The following is an 8,282-nucleotide window of genomic DNA, read 5'->3' on the forward strand; positions in this document are numbered from 1 at the left end:
GTATTATATGCAGTCCAAAATTGACCAAGCGGTAATCTTGTCTTTTTTACATTGCGATAATTTTTACTTAAAATCTCTGTGGAAATAATGTATTGAAGGTCATGGGGTCCAGAATCAAAATATATGTGGAAAGGTCTTGTCACAGGTAATGTACTGTACCTGTGAAATATGAGAGCCCTATCTTTTCTTATTCAAAAGTTATGACCAAGGTTACAGTTTTTGTGACAGACTGATAGACGAATGGTTTTAATGCCCCCTCGCTTTCGCGGGGACAAAAGACTGTACGTTAATTAAACTGAGAAGTCGAGGTCACGAGGTCAAAAACCAGAGTGCATTCTGAAAGATCTTGAAACAGGTAAAGCACGTTTAAATATAAATGCCCTATCTTCTGCTTTTAAAAAGTTATTAGCAATCTTAATATTTTTTAAAATTAGGTCAAACATCAAGGTTATGGGGTGAAATATAGTGCTTTTGGAAAGGTCATCGCAGCGGTAATGCACTTGTCAAATATGAACTCCTATCTTCTTGTCACTCAAAAGTTTTCACCAATGCTTTTTTTTTTGAAAATCAGGTCAAACTTCAAGTTCACAAGGGTCAAAATTTTTTACATGTTCGGAAGTTTTGTCACAGGTAATGCACATGTCAAATATGAATGCTCCATCTTCTCTCATTCAAAAGTAATAACCAATTTTAATATTTCTGAAAAGTAGGTTAAACTTCAAGGCCACGGGTAAAAAAAATCATGGTATACTTAGAAAGTTCTTGTCACAGGCAATGTACTTGTCAAATATGAAAGCCCTATATCTTATCAATCAAAAGTTTTGACCAAGGTTAAGAAATGTTAAAATTTTTGAAAAGTAGGTCAAACTTGAAGGTCAAGCTCATGGGGTCAAAATTTCTAGTATATTTGGAAATGTCTTGTCACAGGTAATGTGCATGTGAAATATGAAAGCCCTATCTTTTCTCTTTCGAAAGTTATGACCAAGTTTTTGAGACAGGCAGACGAATGAGATTAAATGTCCCCTCGCTTTCACGAAAGTGGCGGACAAAAAGGACATTTATATTATATGTATGTGCATTGTAAAGTTAAATGAAAAGGTAATCACGGTCTTATGTATGGCAAAATGTATCACATCAGAAAAGTTAACATAATGTTGATAAAAGATTTTCATGATAAAGGAAAGTGCACACAATTTCCCTCAGTGAAGTGGATGTCTATATAAATTAAAAAAAATACTCTCTGTCTGAAAAAAATCCTTTTATTGTGTTGGAATAAAAAACTTCTTAAGAAGTTTTTGTTTGTATCATTTTAGTCATTTTAAATCCTTATAAAGCATTTGATGGGACTTCTTCCATTTTCCTTCTCAACATCAATTGTTGAATAGCAAATTTGTTTATGACAGTTAATTAAAATTAATAGAACTAGTTCACTTATTTACGGAAGCCGGTAGGTGCCAGGTAGAAAAATATTTTATCTGGCGGCCGCCAAATAAGTTTCTGGCGGCCGCCAGATAACTTATCTGGCGGCCGCCAGTTATTTATCTGGCGACCGCCAGATAATTATTTGGCGGCCGCCAGATTAAATATTTTTTCTACCTGGCACCAACCGGCTTCCGTACTTATTGGATAAACCGGAAAATAAAATAAGGAAAAATTAGCAAATTCGAATTTACCTAGTGTTACCTGCCCTTATACAATATGTCTTCTTTTTTTTTTTAAATAGTATATTTAAAAATTCTAAAGTTCGAAAACCAGGTTAAAAGAACAAACTTTATTTAATTCCATGAAAGATAAAACATCCTTTCAGTGGAACATTCCACGGAAAAGGTGCGAAGATTTACTCGTGACATTTAGCGTGTGAGGTTTTTTTTCGCGTTCTCAAGCACTATTGAATTGTTTAGTCTACATGATGATAGTGACAAAAGGGAATGTATGCGTTCTGATATATCTACTTTATGATTTATAATTACTGATTACTAGATTAACTGTTGACCCCTGATTATTCTATTTCTCTTGTGTTTGTGCAACATCTCCATCTTTCAGTTTATTTCGTTTTTTTTTTAGGTCACCTGAGTCACTCAGGTGACCTATTACTATCCGGTTTTTTGTGCGTCGTCCGTCGTGCATTTTCAACTTCTTCTCTAGAACCGCTAAACCAATTTCAACCAAATTTGACTGTAGCATCTTCGGGTGAAAGGGAACAAAAATTGTGAATTTCATGATCCCTGACACCCTGGGGCCTCAGGATTTGGGTTAAAACCACCAAAACTGATGCAATCTTTAAAACTCTTCTTTACTCCTGGATATCAAGCAGTCAAACTGTTGACATGATTGTAATAAGCATTGGGCCCTCTACCAAATATTGAAATTCATGGCTCCAGAGTCACAGGGGTTCTGGTGCTAGGGTGGGGCTATATAGATCATATAGTGAAAGTACATTATTTCTTTGAAAATCTTCTCTTAACCTGGGTATTATTTAAACAAACTAAGTGCATGGTTATGATAAGCAATGATGCCTTTTTCAAAATTGTGAATTTCATGGCCCCTTTATCAGGGGTTCTGGTGTTAGGGTGGGGCTCTATTGATTAAAAAGTGAAAATGCATGAATTCTTTGAAAATCTTCTCCTCTGTTCCTGGGTTTTATTTAAACAAACTAAGTGCATGGTTATGATAAGCATTGATTCTTTTTCCAAAATTTTGAATTTCATAGCCCCTGGGTCAGGGATTCTGGTGTTAGGGCGGGGCTCTATTGATTATATAGTGAAAATGCATTAATTCTTTGAAAACCTTCTTCTCTGCTCCTGGGTATTATTTAAACAAACTAAGTGCATGGTTATAAAAAGCATTGATTCCCTTTCCAAAATTGTGAATTTCACGGCCACTGGGTCAGGGGTTCTGGTTTTAGGGTGGTTCTCTATTGATTATAAAGTGAAAGTGCATTAATTCTTTTAAAATCTTATTCTCTGCTCCTGGGTATTATTTAAACAAACTAAGTGCATGGTTATAAAGCACAAGGATGCTTTTTCCAAAATTGTGAATTTCATGGCCCCTGGGTCAAGGGTTCTGGTGTTAAGGCGGGGCTCTATTGTTTATATAGTGAAAATGCATTAATTCTGTAAAAAATCCCTGCTCCTGGGTATTATTTAAACAAACTAAGTGCATGGTTATAATGCACAAAGATGCCTTTTCCTATATTGTGAAATTCATGGCCCCAGGGTTGGGAAGGGGGACTATATTGATTATATAGTGAAAAAGCATAATTTCGTTGAAAATATTCTTTTCTGCTCCTGGTTATAAAACAAAGAAACTGTATAGTTGTGATGAACAAGAGTGCTTCTTCCAGAATTTTGAGTTTCATGGCCCCAAAGTCGGATGTTCTGGTGTAAGGTGGGGCTCAATTGATATATAGTTAATATGCATTAATTCTGTCAAATAATCCTGTCTGCTCCATAGTGTTGAGCAGTTAAACAAAGTGCATAGTTATGATGAACAATTGTGTTTCTTACAAATTTTTTAAAACCTGTGGTCCGCAGGTTTTGGTGTTTCTCAGGGCTTGGGGGGGGGGGGGTATATTGATAATAAAGTGAAAATGTGTTGATTTTTTGAAAATCTAAAACTAAGTGCATACATGTAATTATGATGATGAGGGTATCTCTACCAAATTTGTGAATTTCATGACCCTGGGACATGGGTTTTAGTGTTAGGGTAGGAATGTGTTGAATCTGTAGTGAAAATGCATTATTTATTTGAAATTCTTATCTGCTCCTTGGCATATTGAAGGCAAATTTAATAAAAGTTTTAATAAGCAAGGATATTTTTACCAGATTTTTGAACATCAGGACCATTTGGTCAAGTGTTCTGGTCCTGGCCAGGGGTTCATTAATTTGTATTCAACTGAGAGAAGTTATTCCCCTTTGCCATTCACTTTTGATAATTAATCACTGTAAATAATGTATTTGAAAGTTATTAGAATAAGAGAATTATGCAGAAAATTTTATTGTATAATACAAAAAGTACATGTACTTTCATAGTTTTAATGATCAGGTAGACTTGTAAATAATAAATAAATAAAATGAGACAAAAATAACTTATTAAATGTTCTTCAAAGACCAAGAGAGGCCAATGTGAGAGGTTACAATATGGGGTTAAAAGTAGTACAGAAGAACTAATAGTTTGTTAATGTCTGCCTGGTGATAGTGCTAAATGGGGGATAGATAAGAATTTAATGTACGAGTTGTTACTGATTACTAGACTAATTACGGTAATTTCATTGATCTTGATCATCCTATTTCTCTTGCTTTTGGGCAACAAAGCTTCATCATACTAAGAGTCTGTGGATCCTCTAAATTGTTGTGTTATACTCAAGTGACCGTTAAGGCCCTTGGGCCTCTTGTTTTCATACTTCAGTGGATCCTTTAAAATGCTGTATTATACTTAGGTGACTATTATATTTTAATTATTACCGTTGGTAAGCTACGTACTTAAAATTTGTCCACAAATCGAATCAAAAACGCACATGTCCCTGGGGCCATGAATTTCACAATTTTGGAAGAGGCATTCTTCCTTATCATAATCATGCACTTCCTTTGTTTGAAAAATACCCTGGAGCAGAGAAGAAAATTTTGAAAGAATTTATGCATTTTCCCTATATAATCAACAGAGCTCGCCCTAACACCAGAACCCCTGACCCAGGGGCCATGAAATTCACAATTTTGGAAGAGGCAACCATGCTCATCATAACTATGCACTAAGTTAGTTTATTTAAAACCCAAGAGCATAGAAGAAGATTTTCAAAGAATTAATGCAATTTTACTATATAATCAATAGAGCCCCGCCCTAACACCTGAACCCCTGACCCAGGGGCCATAAAATTTATATTTTCTGAAAAGACAGCCATGTTCACCATAACTATGTTCTTAAATAGTTTATTTAATACCCAGGAGCAGAGAAGATTTTCAATGAATTAATGTATTTTCACTATATTATCAGTAGAGCCCCACCCTAACACCAGAACCCCTGACCCTGGGGCCATGAAATTCACAATTTTGGAAGAGGCACTCTTGATCATGATAACTATGTACTTTGTTTATTTAATACCCAGGGGCAGAAAAAAAGATTTTCAAAGAAATAATGCACTTTCACCATATGATCTATATAGCCCCACCCTAGCACCAGAACCCCTGACCCTGGGGCTATGAATTTCACAATTTGTTAGAGGGCTCAATGCTTATTACAATCATGCCAACAGTTTGACTGCTTGATGTCCAGGAGTAAAGAAGAAGATTTTAAAAGATTGCATTAATTTTGGTGGTTTTAGCCCCACCCCTCAGGCCCCAGGGGGGCAGGGACCATGAAATTCAAAATGTTGTTCCCCTTCACCCATAGATGTTATTTGTCAAATTTGGTTGAAATACGTTCCATTTCCACTATGGAAGAGTTATACTTCTTAGTGCGCTCTTTTGTGAAAAAGTCGGAAAATGTACAAATCTCGCGGGATTTCTGGGACAAACGTAACATAAACATGTAAACAATATGTTGAATGTCGATGAACAAATCCTAACAAAATGCAAATGAAATAGTATGCATTTCATCAAGGTGTTTTTTTTCGCGCTGTGTTTGAATCAAACATTCCCATCGGCGTAAAGCAACACCTTGCTTCATTGGCTGACCTTTTTAAAGCTGATTGGCCGAGGGGCGGAGTCAAATCAAAGACACGAAGAAACACAAAATACGTGCAATTTTCATGAAATTTTAATTTGTACTATTTGTATCCCCCAAAAAAAGAAAAGGAAAATTTTTTTACATCAGTGACTGCCTCTTTTTAGATGGAAGCAAATCTTCATCTATAAAAAAAAAAATAAAAATGTTAAATTGCGTAAAGTAGGAAATTTTATTTTTTCAATAAAACGTTTATATATGTCAACATTATACCTGAAACATGGAATATACATGTAGACTTTCATCTCTAATTTGATCAAATAATAATCATCGAAGATTTAAGATATGAAAGCGGCTTATTTAATAAAATGAAAAAAAAAAAACCATAATGTCAAAAAATATCTGTGATCTTACCCGTGTGAAATCGTTGGTCTGGTGAACCCAGGGAAGCTGCAGGAGGGAATCTAACGGGATATGCTGGGTGATTCTCCAGAAAACGTCTGGCTGGATTAAGGTTTCTTCTGGAGGAGAATTGCCCGGATCCCGTCCTTGAATGAAAGGAGGATATAATGCTTGGGAATGTTTCCGACATTTGTTCAATATTGTCCGGTATTTTTCCTTGAAAATATTTTTCCAACTTGGCGATATCGGCATTTACGATTCCTAACCTCGGGACGTAAGTTCCATTCGAAGTTTGCAGCAGATATTTTTCTTTGTTACTGTTAATTAAGTGCCCCCGTATTCTCTGATTAAAGGAGTTCTTGACCGAATTGACAGCCTTGAGTTTTGTCTCGTATTCCAAGGTTTTTTCCCGCAGATTTTTTTTCTAGTTTCTTAATGAGGTCACTGGCGCTGTCCACCAAGGTTTTTTCTTGTGGGTGCCTAGATACGTCTCCGCACTGTTGGCTTGTTAAACACTTTTCGATCTGACATTGGCGTGCCGTATGATCAAGTCTTAAATGACAATTACCGCACTGTTTCCGAGTCGTGTTTCCATAGTTTTGTACAGGAATGGTACAGTATTTTGTCTGCAAGCTTGAAAATTGTTCCTTAGCACTCTCAACTTGCGCCTCGGTCTAAGTAATTTCCTCCTTTAAGTCGAGCATTGTCTGTTCAATAGGGGATCTGTATGTGAATATATCAAGAGAATCCCCCGGTATTTCGCATGCGTCGTAAGTAAGTTCTTTGCGTGCTATGACAGGCGTTTCTCGTGCATATGATTCTCGAGCACTAGCAGACTTTAGCAACCGATTAGCAGGCGAAGTTCCTTCCATCACTTTCAAATTAACAAGAGGAATTTCTTCAGGGCCATCTGAACTACGCACAGTCCTCAAAAATCTTGGAAAGTTGTTAGGTGTAAGATCAGTATAATCCCCCTCTCTGTCCTTGTAAGCCATTCGTATTGTAGGCATCCGGCCAATGTACTTAATTTGCGACTGGATAACTGCTTCTAATCCAATATACCCGAGAGATGAAAGTTCTGCCAGTTCGATGGAAATCGGCGTTACACGATTTTCATTATAATACATGTAATGAATTTTCAATTCAACCTCGTCGTCTAGAGGCTTTGATAGCGCCATCGTAACTAAAAAAATTCCTTACTTTCTATAGTTGCACATTTTTACATCATACCTTCGGAAAAAAACCAATCAAATTGATGGTAAATTTCCTTTCATCCATAAAGCATCTTGACCTTGACCTAAATTGACCTTATACGATACCAGTACTTTCCGCAAAGTCAGCAAACAAAAAATTCCATTTCTTAGAAAGGACTTAGTCAACAAAATACGACATAATATACTGCACTGCAGAGGTAAGAGAGAGAGAGAGTATTTCCCATCTAGCATTATTTAAATACGTTTTTAATCTTCTCATGTAGCTCAAGTTTTAGAAATGGAAAAAAAAAAATTGCCGGAAGAATCTACGAGCAGGGAAAAAATGTTTAGGACTCGATATGCGGAGATCAATTGTTGATTACTTGAAAGAACATGGCGCAAAAGTAGGAGATTATTCTTTACAAAGAGGACTGCGTAAAAAAGCTGATGATTTTTCAAAGTTTCACCATTTATTACAAAATTATGGAACCAGTATTGCAATGAAGGTTCAGTTAAATATCCTATTTATAAAAACAGCAGAAAAAAGAAGCTTAGTTCGGAAGATATAGAATATATTCATTTTCTAAAGGAGGTCAGACCTTCGATTTCATTGAAATCGATGAAAGACGAAGTGTTAAAAAATTCAGTTTCAACAAGAGATATCAGTGCGTCCACATTATGCCGAACTCTTAAAAACGATTTAAATATGACACACAAAAACATTTCTAGGTATAGTAAAAATCGGTTTACAGTAAACAATTTACTATACACACAAAATTTTAAAAACTACAAAAATCAGAAGGATCCGTTTTCATTAAAATTCATGGATGAAATGAAGGTGAAACTCACAGATGGACATAACACATATGGACATTCAATAAAGGGAACACGTTGCATTGAGATAAAATATGACCCACATCCGAATATTACAGTATGTGCCATTGTGGGCATGAGTGGAATGAAATATGTTAAAATCATAGACGGTGCATCTAATTGCGCAGAGTACATCCAATTTATAGCAGAGGCTGC

The 8,282-nt window shown here is 35.9% G+C and overlaps 1 pseudogene; it reads right to left on the bottom strand.

The window, feature by feature from the left end:
- Positions 1 to 5,799: 5,799 nt before the first annotated feature.
- LOC133188161 (uncharacterized) lies at positions 5,800 to 7,238 on the bottom strand (annotated as a pseudogene).
- Between the last annotated feature and the right edge of the window lie 1,044 nt (positions 7,239 to 8,282).

This window comes from Saccostrea echinata, unplaced genomic scaffold, assembly GCF_033153115.1.
Source record: "Saccostrea echinata isolate AGI-Se365-2 ecotype Australia unplaced genomic scaffold, CSIRO_AGI_Sech_v1 ptg000016l, whole genome shotgun sequence".
In the NCBI taxonomy this organism is placed as follows: domain Eukaryota; kingdom Metazoa; phylum Mollusca; class Bivalvia; order Ostreida; family Ostreidae; genus Saccostrea; species Saccostrea echinata.